The sequence below is a fragment of the Bufo bufo genome, chromosome 6 (genome assembly GCF_905171765.1).
Source record: "Bufo bufo chromosome 6, aBufBuf1.1, whole genome shotgun sequence".
NCBI lineage: Eukaryota > Metazoa > Chordata > Amphibia > Anura > Bufonidae > Bufo > Bufo bufo.
This window is the reverse complement of record NC_053394.1, coordinates 390,765,868-390,778,720: the sequence shown is the minus strand read 5'-3', so window position 1 is coordinate 390,778,720 and position 12,853 is coordinate 390,765,868. Positions and strand designations below refer to the sequence as shown.

The 12,853-nt window shown below is 48.2% G+C and overlaps 1 pseudogene; it reads right to left on the bottom strand.

Moving 5' to 3' along the window:
* LOC121003523 overlaps window positions 1-12,853 on the bottom strand; it is a 791,128-nt pseudogene that overhangs the window by 153,018 nt on the left and 625,257 nt on the right.

The following is a 12,853-nucleotide window of genomic DNA, read 5'->3' as shown; positions in this document are numbered from 1 at the left end:
TAGAGTATTCAATGCATTACTCTTCCCTGCATGAAGCCATACAACTGATCTTACAAGTGGGGGCAGGCGCTTGGCTTTCGAAGGCGGACATCTCGGACGCCTTCAAGTTGTTGCCAGTCCAACCTCACCTTTGGAGGTTTCACGGAATCAAATGGAGGGACCAGTACTATTTTGCCACCCGCCTCACGTTTGGGTCAAAGAGCAGCCCCTGGCTCTTTGATCAGTTCGCCCAGGCACTCCATTGGATTCTGGTAAACCACGGCAATTGTCCCAGAGTAATCCATTACTTGGACGACTTCTTACTGGTCGAGAACCCCAACCATGTGCCCGACAGGTTGGAAAGTCTACTCAGCATTTTCGACGAATTACGGGTCCCAGTGGCTCCATCAAAGGTCGATGGCCCTTCCACGGTCATCACTTTCTTAGGCATCTCTTTAGACACCCTCAGAATGAAGGCCAGACTCCCAGAGGATAAATTAGTCAGGCTCCAAACGTCCATTTCCACGCACGTGTGATCCACGACCATGTCAAAGGGCGACCTACAGTCGTTGGGCTCTCTCAATTTCGCCACCCGCATCATGCCACAGGGTCGATCCTTCACGGCAAGACTCCTCCAATTGTTACCTACAGCCACTACGCAAGACTCACTTATTCAGCTGGACCGAGAAGCCCTGGCCGACATGGCTATGTGGAGGGTCTTCCTATCAGAATGGAATGGCATCTCCCTGTTCGTCCCGCACTGGAGTCCCACCTGTCCGACCGTGTATTCCGATGCGGCCGCATCCATCGGGTTCGGTGCCTTATTTGGCCACCAATGGTTCGCGGACTCCTGGCCGTCCCAAATCCACTCGGACCCTCAGGCCATTCAGTCCTCCCCTCTCCTAGAATTATATCCCATCGCGGCGGCCGCGCAAGTCTGGGGCAAAGAATGGAGCAACATGCCGGTATCCTTCATCACTGACAACCAACACGGTAGTTGACATCCTCACCAAAGGCAGGTCCAGCTTACCCAATGTTATGCGCTTCCTATGCAAACTCACTTGGCTAGCTCTAAAACATAATTTCCACATCTCTTGTGCCCACATCCAGGGCATCAAGAACGTTGCAGCAGACGCCTTGTCTCGCTTAAATCTAAACCTTTTTTCCAGGTCATGCCACAAGCCAAAAGAGTCGGGATAACCCCCCCGGATTTCGGTTCCCTGATCTTGGACTAGACAGACACATATCAGTGGCACAGTCTCTCATCCGCAAGTCCCTGTCCGAGAACTCCACCAGGAACTACCTGTCAGGATGGAAGGCATTTAAGGTTTATTCTCACCTTCATCCGAGGGGCAACACGAGCGAAGTCACGTTCATCATGGCTTTCCTGGCATACTGCCACAAAGACCTGCACCTTTCGTACAGTACCATCAGGTTGTATTTGTGGTCGGATCGGCTATCAGAAAGGTGAACCTAACCTATCTAACCCTATCTACAACAAGCAGTAGAGTTATGCCATGACTGCCATGGTAGGGCAGCCTAAAGAGGCCAAAAAGAGCAGACCTTAGTTTAGAGTAAATATATACATACCGTTACGACACCCACTTTTGAACGAAAAGACCTTTCACGATGAAGGTGCGGAATATACCGTATATAACACAGTGACTTCCATCTACCTTACCTCTTTGTCTTGTGCACCGCCACATCGTTCTTGGAGATGGTTAATGCTGATGCGATTGAAAGAGTGGCCGGTAACCAGAAACGATTTACTCCTATGTTGACTAACATATGACCATATAACGAGAAGGTCTGAATCCTGAGAGCTGCAGACAAACAAACAATGGTGAATCTGTTGGACAGGCCTAAATGAACTCCAACTATTCGCCAAGGGCCCTGATAGGACACCAACCGTTCCTGGTGGCAAAATACTTCACCACTACTTATTCCCCAGGCCACACTTTTTATTTTATTTTTTATAAAGAACCCAAAAGTTAGAACATGGCGTATGCCGTCTTACTCTAGTAGTAGATTAAGTGAAATATGTAAACTCACCAGGCCTGGGGAACCATAAACAGGAATACATGCTTATTTCGATTAACGAGCTAATGTTGCCTGTAATAAGGACCGAACGTACACACCATACCTCCTACTGGAAGACAGACCGATACCCAGGACTTAGGCCGGACACCAACACCCTCAGCCCGAGTTTGTAGATGAAGTAAGCATGCCTGGGAGAAGGTGATGTCCGCAAAGACAGGCTCGGGATGACGGCTTATGAAGAAAAGAAAGATTTTCCTTTTAGACCCAACAACCTAGAAAATTAAAACGTTAGAGAAAACAATAATGTGAGTGAGGCTCTAATGGCACGAGCCACCACAAGAAAAATTGTATTGCGAGCCACAGATGACAGAGCCATGTGAGCGGGTCTGAAGGCAGAAAAAGACATGGAACCTACTTGTGGTGGGACCACGCAGCCGGCCCCGAATGGCGGAGTTTATGTGTGTAAAATTTAAACGGAGAAGCCATGCGCGGGAGACTCTAATGGCTGAGCCATGCGTGAGGGACTCTAATGGCGGAGTCATATGTGTCCATGCATGAGAGACTAATGGTGGAGTCATATGTGTAAAACTAAAACGGAGAAGCCATGCGTGAGAGACTCTAATGGCGGAGCCATGCGTGAGAGACTCTAATGGCGGAGCCATGGGTGAGAGACTCTAATGGCGGAGCCATGCGTGAGAGACTCTAATGGCGGAGCCATGCGTGAGAGACTCTAATGGCGGAGCCATGCGTGAGAGAGTCTAATGGCGGAGTCATATGTGTGAAACTAAAACAGAGAAGCCATGCGTGAGAGACCCTAATGACGGAGTCATATGTGAGACTAATGGCGGAGTCATATGTGTAAACCTAAAACGGAGAAGCCATGCGTGAGAGACTCTAATGGTGGAGCCATGCGTGAGAGACTCTAATGGCGGAGTCATATGTGTAAACCTAAAACTTTGAAGCCATGCGTGAGAAACTCTAATGGCGGAGCCGAGCGCAAGAGACTCTAATGGCGGAGTCATATGTGTAAAACTAAAACGGCGGAGTCATGCGTGAGGGACCCTAATGGCGGAGTCCTACGTGAGAGACTAATGGCGGAGTCCTACGTGAGAGACTAATGGCGGAGTCCTACGTGAGAGACTTTTTTTTTTTTTTTTTTTACTCTAATGGCGGATTATTATTATTATTATTATTATTTTTTTTATATATTTTTTTAAATATAAACCACTTATGCAGCACCAGTATGACTTGTGGACTTGCATAACCATGACCCTCTCTGACAATAACCTAGGACGCTAACCAGCCTACAACCATATTGTACACCTAACGAACATGAAGAATGGTCATCGGGCCCCCGAAGGCATGAGGCCCCCCCGAAGCCAAGAGACTGAACTGGATGACCTTACAGTGACGATAAGTAATTACAACGTGAGCCAGACCTAAAGGAAAATGCATAGACATTAGTGATCTGAACCACGTGCATAAACGAAACATTAAACCGACCGTGAAATTGAAACAGATGAGAGAAAAACAAGAGCCAAAAGCATTGCAGTTCGCTAAGAGAAGACCCTTGTCGTGACAAACGAATGAACAACTGTGATAACATAGTAGGAACTTACTCCTATTGGCCCACTGACCGCTAGGGAGCTATTTGGTTAACTGGGGCAGGGGACCAATCTGAGTGAATGCGAACCAGAAGTAAAGGAGACCAGTCTAAGTGAATGCATAGCAGGACTAAAGAACACCACAAATTTATATTTTTTTCTTCTTCTTTTCGAAGTGAACAGAAAAGATAGACCTATGAAATGTAACAAACCACTGAGGAAAGAAACGTAAGCCTGAAAAGAAAGCAGCTATGTTTATAGGAAGAGCAGTATCAGAGCGGTGTGCTGGTTGCCCTGCTAAGAATTCTGAGTAACCATAATGAAAGAAATGCAGCTTTAAGTGGAAGCAGAGTATAACACATAATGTAAGAACAAGTGGGTGAATGCAGCTCTGGATGCGAGTGGTGCCTAAAAACATGGTATGGGCACAGCTCTGAGTATGAGCATGGTATAAAGCAGATCACCTGCATGGACTAACTAACACCCTGTGCCTAAATAACCCCCTTGGAAACCTTATGTATGGCCGGCAGAAGGAATCCACCGCCTATGATCTGCTCCTCCTGACCGAGCCTAGTACTCCCACCCCTGATCACTGCCTAACTAACGGCACGGCGGCCCGTGCCAGACTTTATTGAAGATGAGGAGCGGGGACACGGTGTCCCCTGTACCTTTACACATAGCCGCGTGGGGAGCTCACGCTGCTCCCTGGCAGAGTGCACCAGTGCGGGGGAGCCCCCCCCTCAGCCAGGGGCCGACCCACCGCCGGCTGGACACCCGTACCGCGTGGGGAGCAGCGCAGCTCCCTGGCAATGTGCACCGGGGCGGGGGGAGCCCTTCCATCACCATGGGCCCCACCCCCTGCCGGTTGGAATCGTGTGCCGCGTGGGGAGCCGCACAGCTCCCTGGCAGAGTGCACCAGTGCGGGGGAGCCCCCCTTCAGCCAGGGGCCGACCCACCGCCGGCTGGACACTCGTACCGCGTGGGGAGCAGCGCAGCTCCCTGGCACTGTGCACCGGGGCAGGGGGAGCCCTTCCTTTACCACGGGCCCCGCCCCCCGCCGGTTTGAATCGTGTGCCGCGTGGGGAGCCGCACAGCTCCCTGGCAGAGTGCACCAGTGCGGTGTAGCCCCCCTTCAGCCAGGGGCCGACCCACCGCCGGCTGGACACTCGTACCGCGTGGGGAGCAGCGCAGCTCCCTGGCAATGTGCACCGGGGCAGGGGGAGCCCTTCCTTTGCCAAGTGCCCAGCCCCCCGCCGGTTTGAATCGTGTGCCGCGTGGGGAGCCGCACAGCTCCCTGGCAGAGTGCACCAGTGCGGGGGTGCCCCCCCTCGCCTAGGGGGCCGACCCCCCGCCGGCTGGGCACCCATACCGCGTGCTCCCTGGCATTGTGCTCTGATGCCGGGGTGCCCCCCCTCACCTAGGGGCCCCCCCCCCACCGGCCGGAATCTAATACTGCATGCTGCGGAGAAGCAGCTTCTTACCCTTGCCGACCCCAGGATCTCCAGATACGCCGCACTCCTCACTTACCATCACTTAAACACAGCATGCATAGCTTGAGCCAACTGCAGACACGCGTCCCGCATGTAAACCAGGTATCAGAAAACATACAACCATGCTTACTCTAAGCACATGCTACCCCATTAACTGTATGCAATGGCCCCACCAGGCCTCTGAACGGCCAGACAAACAACCATGGTTCGACCATTAGCGCCCAAACTCTGCTTCATCCCAGAGCGCTACATGTCGCGGACCGCAGCGTGGGTCCCGTGCAAACAACTTCGATCCTACCATGAATACCAGCGCCCTCCTGAGACATTCTGCCGTCGCCCAGCCGTAAGGAGCCTCCACACCATGCTGCTGTATCCTAGAGCTGACACAGAGGAAGTGAAATCAGCTGAATCGGCGTCAGCCTGGGCCCACAGGTGCCTATAAATAGCCTAGTAATCAGCCAGCCTGGGCCCACAGGTACGTATGAATAGCCTTGTAATCAGCCTCCCCTCCCACAAATGCAGCAATATCTTGCTTATACTTGTCGGGGGTCCAGCATCACCTCATGATCCGTTACCCGGACAGCAAAGCCATATTGCGGGGCATTCAGAAGAGCTCAAACAAGTCCGAACCCACCAGGCAACCCGTCTCAGGGGACTTGTTCAGAAAAATCTCAACCTCCCTAGACGGCAGTCCTTTTGGCCCATTCAGAAGCAGCATTCTCAAAGCTGCCCTCTATTTAAGTTTCTACGGCTTTCTCCGGCCCGGGGAATTCACCAGCACCTCCCCTCATAATGCAGGCCCCGTACTAAGCCAACTCACCCGCAGACACGAGCATTTCATCTTCAACTTACCCATTTCCAAAACCTCGCAACTAGGGCCCCCTGTATGCATTGAATATTTCCCTACTACCAACCCTTGGTGCCCTGTGACCGTCCTCAACAGTTTATTAACCACCCTAGGTGACCGGGCTCCGGCCAGCCCTCTCCTTCCTTTCCCTTCACGGACACTTTCGTCCTCAAAGTTCACCGAACACATGCGCAGCCTCGCATCAGGTTTAGGGTTCAACCCCCGGGCCATATCAGGCCATTCATTCCGGATCAGAGCCGCCTCCGCCGCATCCAAACACGGGGTCCCGGCTCACATAATACGCAAAATGGGTCGATGGAAGTCATCTTGTTTCTCACGGTACATCCCGCATCCAAAAGCCGAGATCGCCAGAGCTTTCTCCGACTTGGTACTGTAATGCTACCATCAACAATAAAAGGGTTGTATCATAAACCATTTCCTACTCGCATTTTTGCCCCCTTTATTTGGCCTACCCTCGTCACGTGGCTAAGGGCACACCACTATCCTACCTAGTTAGATTAGGTTCAGACTCGCATGCCAGGCTTTGCGCCGTAGCCAGGACCACAAATCTAGCAGGCTGAAATTCAGCCTGCTTTTGTGGGAGTGGCGTAGGGGGCTTCTTAAGCCCCGCCGCCCAGCACACATGGTGCACGTCCTCTCTCACCCACCCTCCCGGCCCTTCTTCATACATCTCCTTCAGGGTATGCCCCCTTTATTTGGCCTACCCTCGTCACGTGGCTAAGGGCACACCACTTGCCTACCTAGTTAGATTAGGTTCAGACTCGCATGCCAGGCTTTGCGCCGTAGCCAAGACCACAAATCTAGCAGGCTGAAATTCAGCCTGCTTTTGTGGGAGGGGCGTAGGGGCTTCTTAAGCCCCGCCGCCCAGCACACATGGTGCACGTCCTCTTTCGCCCCACCCTCCCGGCCCTTCTTCATACATCTCCTTCAGGGTATGCCCCCTTTATTTGGCCTACCCTCGTCACGTGGCTAAGGGCACACCACTAGCCTACCTAGTTAGATTAGGTTCAGACTCCCATGCCAGGCTTCGCGTCGTAGCCAGGACCACAAATATATATATATATATATATATATACACTGCTCAAAAAAATAAAGGGAACACAAAAATAACATATCCTATCTGAATTAATTAAATATTCTTCTGAAATACTTTGTTCTTTACATAGTTTAATGTGCTGACAACAAAATCACACAAAAATAAAAAAATGGAAATCAAATTTTTTAACCCATGGAGGTCTGGATTTGGAGTCACACTCAAAATTAAAGTGGAAAAACACGCTACAGGCTGATCCAACTTTGATGTAATGTCCTTAAAACAAGTCAAAATAAGGCTCAGTAGTGTGTGTGGCCTCCACGTGCCTGTATGACCTCCCTACAACGCCTGTGCATGCTCCTGATGAGGTGGCGGACGGTCTCCTGAGGGATCTCCTCCCAGACCTGGACTAAAGCATCTGCCAACTCCTGGACAGTCTGTGGTGCAACGTGACGTTGGTGGATAGAGCGAGACATGATGTCCCAGATGTGCTCAATTGGATTTAGGTCTGGGGAACGGGCGGGCCAGTCCATAGCATCAATGCCTTCGTCTTGCAGGAACTGCTGACACACTCCAGCCACATGAGGTCCAGCATTGTCTTGCATTAGGAGGAACCCAGGGCCAACCGCACCAGAATATGGTCTCACTAGGGGTCTGAGGATCTCATCTCGGTACCTAATGGCAGTCAGGCTACCTCTGGCGAGCACATGGAGGGCTGTGCGGCCCTCCAAAGAAATGCCACCCCACATCATTACTGACCCAATGCCAAACCGGTCATGCTGGAGGATGTTGCAGGCAGCAGAACGTTCTCCACAGCGTCTCAAGACTCTGTCACGTCTGTCACGTGCTCAGTGTGAACCTGCTTTCATCTGTGAAGAGCACAGGGCGCCAGTGGCGAATTTGCCAATCTTGGTGTTCTCTGGCAAATGCCAAACGTCCTGTACGGTGTTGGGCTGTAAGCACAACCCCCACCTGTGGACGTCGGGCCCTCATAGAGTCTGTTTCTGACCGTTTGAGCAGACACATGCACATTTGTGGCCTGCTGTAGGTCATTTTGCAGGGCTCTGGCAGTGCTCCTTCTTTTCCTCCTTGCACAAAGGCGGAGGTAGCGGTCCTGCTGCTGGGTTGTTGCCCTCCTACGGCCTCCTCCACATCTCCTGATGTACTGGCCTGTCTCCTGGTAGTGCCTCCATGCTCTGGACACTACGCTGACAGACACAGCAAACCTTCTTGCCACAGCTCGCATTGATGTGCCATCCTGGATAAGCTGCACTACCTGAGCCACTTGTGTGGGTTGTAGACTCCGTCTCATGCTACCACTAGAGTGAAAGCACCGCCAGCATTCAAAAGTGACCAAAACATCAGCCAGGAAGCATAGGAACTGAGAAGTGGTCTGTAGTCACCACCTGCAGAACCACCCCTTTATTAGGGGGGGGGGGGGGGGGTCTTGCTAATTGCCTATAATTTCCACCTGTTGTCTATCTCATTTGCACAACAGCATGTGAAATTGATTGTCACTCAGTGTTGCTTCCTAAGTAGACAGTTTGATTTCACAGAAGTGTGATTGACTTGGAGTTACATTGTGTTGTTTAAGTGTTCCCTTTATTTTTTTGAGCAGTGTATATATATATATATATATATATATATATATATATATATATATATAACGTACCGTAACCCTAACAGGCTAAGAGAGCCCTTTCAATGCCCCAGTGAGACATAGCCCTGCTAGCCCAGTAGACTGCCACCAGTTCCTCGTTAGATATAAGCCCGGTCCATTAACAGAGTTTTATCGGGTCAGAAACTGACCAAGGTAGCATGTAACATAATACCGAGCCACGGACGTGTGGATTTGTGGATCGAGACAACAGAACAGCACAAGATTAAGTTATATATTTAATTGCCTTAAAGGGGTTGTCTCACTTCTGCAAATGACATTTATCGTGTAGAGAAAGTTAATACAAAGAATGTACTAATATATTGTTATTGTCCATATTGCTTCCTTTGGTGGCTAGACACATTCTTCCATCACATTATACATGTCTCGTTTCAATGGTTACGACCACCCTGCAATCCAGCATCGGTGGCCGCGCTTGCACACTAAAGAAAAAAGCACTGGCTTCTCTGGTGGCCGGGACCATAGGAACGCACATAGGCCAGCATTTTTTCCTATAGTGTGCAAACATGGCCACCAATCCTGGATTGAAGGGTGATTATAACCATGGAAACGAGACATGTATAATGTGATGGAAAAATTAGTCGAGCCAGCAAAGGAAGCAATACGGATAATAATAATAATACATTAGTAAGTGCTTTGTATTCCATTTCTCTAAATGATAAATGCCATTTCTGAAGTGAGACAACCCCTTTAAAGGGTGCACTAGACATAACACTATATACACAAATTATATACAATGGTCAGCTATGCAAATACAGGTGATGGTACAGTGAGAGTTAACAGATAAAAGTCAGCTACCAGGTACATATGTGGTACATTAAAGTTGTAATCTTGTAGAATTCTTGGATTATGTCACATGGGGGGCAGTGAGGACAGCGAGTTTCTAGCTCTCTCCAAACATGACACCCCGTGACCTCCCTTCAGAGAAAGACAATCACCTTTGTCCTGCATGGGCACTTAAACTTTAGGCGGTCACACCCCTCCCCCCCTCCATATCTCCCCTTCTCTTTGTCCCACAGGCAAAACGAAGATGAGGAGAATGTCCGTCTCGGTCCCAAAGACGTCAACGGTGTATGGGCAATGTCTTATGAACTCCTGGTTCCATGATGTCTGGGGAGTTTCTTTATAGTTGTTGACCAACTCAGCCCCCCCATCAGTGGAGCCGAGCTGCCAGCTTGTCTGAGTCGCATGTGACATGTAACCACAGGGTCTGCTTTAAAGCATTCCCTTCACCTGATCAAATGGGCATACATTAAATCCTAACTCCACATATTCAATATATATATTCAAAATCTTTATCAGAAATATATTCCCATCTGCTTAGTTTTATGTTAAATATCTATCAATTAAGGAACAAAGTCATCTGAATCAGAAGGTAGGCAATCTTTATTTCCTGCCGATAGTGAGACAACCAAATAACACACGATACAATGTTGTCAAGCTCTGCTAAGCAGCTGTCTGATTATACTAGGAGTCCAGGCTTTATATAAGGTTCCTTATGTAAGTAATAAAGAAATAAGCTATATAATAATAATCGCTATAACTAGGCAGGTTAGTCGATACTTTGCATAGAACATATAACAGGATGTTTCTATAGAATATGACAGGGTGACGAGGCAGGATGGTCTATAAACTGTTGACCCAGATGTTCTCTGCAGTTGTGCTTTATTACCCAAGTCAACAGTCTTTACAAAAATCACTTTGTTAACCCTTAAAATGATATGAATTTCAAAAACTTTTCCAACATGGTGTAGTGGATGAATCCGGTTATGTCGGAGCTGCTTTAACTGAAGAGATTGGTCACCACCTCTGTCTAAGGAACAATGGATGGATCGGTGGAGTTCTGGTGCCAGAGCTACTGTAGACCAACTGATTGGTGGGGGTGCCAGATGTCAGATCCCCCACCTATCTGATACTTATGGCCTATCCTGACAACAGGCCATCGAGATCACATTACTGGAAAACCCGTTTAATGACATACGCATTATAGTCATTTAAAGCATGTGGCGGTTTAATGGTCCAAGCATCATTTTTACTTCTTGTGCAACCCAACAAATTTTTGCTATTGTTTTTACATGTCACATAGGGGTTCTTTATTAATATGTTTTTAGAGATTTTTTTTAATCTTTATTTCTTTTTATTTGGGGGAAAAAAAAGTTGTTTTTTGTTGGATTCTACAGGTACATTTTGGTCAGGGTGTGCAGATTAAGAAGATATTTCTCGTGGAAGATGAGTAATGGCTTCTATGTAATTAGGCAATCGTAGCCGGGGTCACGTTTTGGGAGAACTTGCACATTACTGATGAAATGTGCCCAGTAAGACCAGAGCTGACAGCTAAGGATCCGGCTGTTGGGACGCGGCTGGGCACAAATGCGCCACAAAGAACGCCCCTTGGGCAGAAAGGAGAGGTGATTATAAAGATTATTTTTAACGTTTTATAATGCGCACAGGGATAATACTTATATGAATTGGGAACTTATTATAAGACCTAGGGGGGGCATATAAAGAGCTAATTATGCTCAGAAGGCCTGTCAGTGTCCCTTTAATCCAAAAAAAAAACCGTTCCCCTGCATTTCATTGCTGTCATTAAAAGACCTGCTGAGATCATTTCAGTAATCGTCTTGTTAACTCAGGTGAGAATGTTGACGAGCACAAGGCTGGAGATCATTATGGCAGACTTGACATGTTAAAAGGAGGGTGATGCTTGAAATCAGTGTTCTTCCATTGTTAACCATGGTGACCTGCAAAGAAACGCGTGCAGCCATCATTGCATTGCATAACAATGGCTTTACAGGCAAGGATATTGTGGCTACTAAGATTGCACCTCAATCAACAATTTATAGGATCATCAAGAACTTCAAGGAAAGAGGTTCAATTCTTGTAAAGAAGGCTTCAGGGCGTCCAAGAAAGTCCAGCAAGCTCCAGGATCGTCTCCTAAAGAGGATTCAGCTGCGGGATCGGAGTGCCACCAGTGCAGAGCTTGTTCAGGAATGGCAGCAGGCAGGTGTGAGCGCATCTGCACGCACAGTGAGGCGAAGAATTTTGGAAGATGGCCTGGTGTCAAGAAGGCCAGTAAAGAAGCCACTTCTCTCCAAAAAAAACATCAGGGACAGCTTGATCTTCTACAGAAAGTATGGTGAATGGACTGCTATGGACTGGGGCAAAGTCATATTCTCAGGTGAAGCCTCTTTCCGATTGTTTGGGGCATCTGGAAAAAGGCTTGTCCGGAGAAGAAAAGGTGAGCGCTACCATCAGTCCTGTGTCATGCCAACAGTAAAGCATCCTGAGACCATTCATGTGTGGGGTTGCTTCTCATCCAAGGGAGTGGGCTCACTCACAATTTTGCCCAAAAATACAGCCATGAATAAAGAATGGTACCAAAACACCCTCCAACAGCAACTTCTTCCAACAATCCAACAACAGTTTGGTGAAGAACAATGCATTTTCCAGCACGATGGAGCACCGTGCCATAGGGCAAAAGTGATAACTAAGTGGCTCGGGGACCAAAACGTTGACATTTTGGGTCCATGGCCTGGAAACTCCCCAGATCTTAATCCCATTGAGAACTTGTGGTCAATCCTCAAGAGGTGGGTGGACAAACAAAAACCCACTAATTCTGACAAACTCCAAGAAGTGATTATGAAAGAATGGGTTGCTATCAGTCAGGAATTGGCCCAGAAGTTGATTGAGAGCATGCCCAGTCGAATTGCAGAGGCCCTGAAAAAGAAGGGCCAACACTGCAAATACTGACTCTTTGCATAAATGTCATGTAATTGTCGATAATAGCCTTTGAAACGTATGAAGTGTGTGTAATTATATTTCACTACATCACAGAAACAACTGAAACAAAGATCTAAAAGCAGTTTAGCAGCAAACTTTGTGAAAACTAATATTTGTGTCACTCAAAACTTTTGGCCACGACTGTATACTGTATATACAGGTGAAACTCGAAAAATTCGAATATCGTGCAAAGTTAATTTATTTCGGTAATGCAACTTAACAGGTGAAACTAGCATATATGATAGACTCATTACATGCAAAGCGAGATATTTCAAGCCTTTATTTGTTATAATTTGGATGATTATGGCTTATAGCTTATGAAACCCCAAAGTCACAATTTTGAGGTACCCTTTGCTCAGGTGGTATGGAGTAATTAGCTGA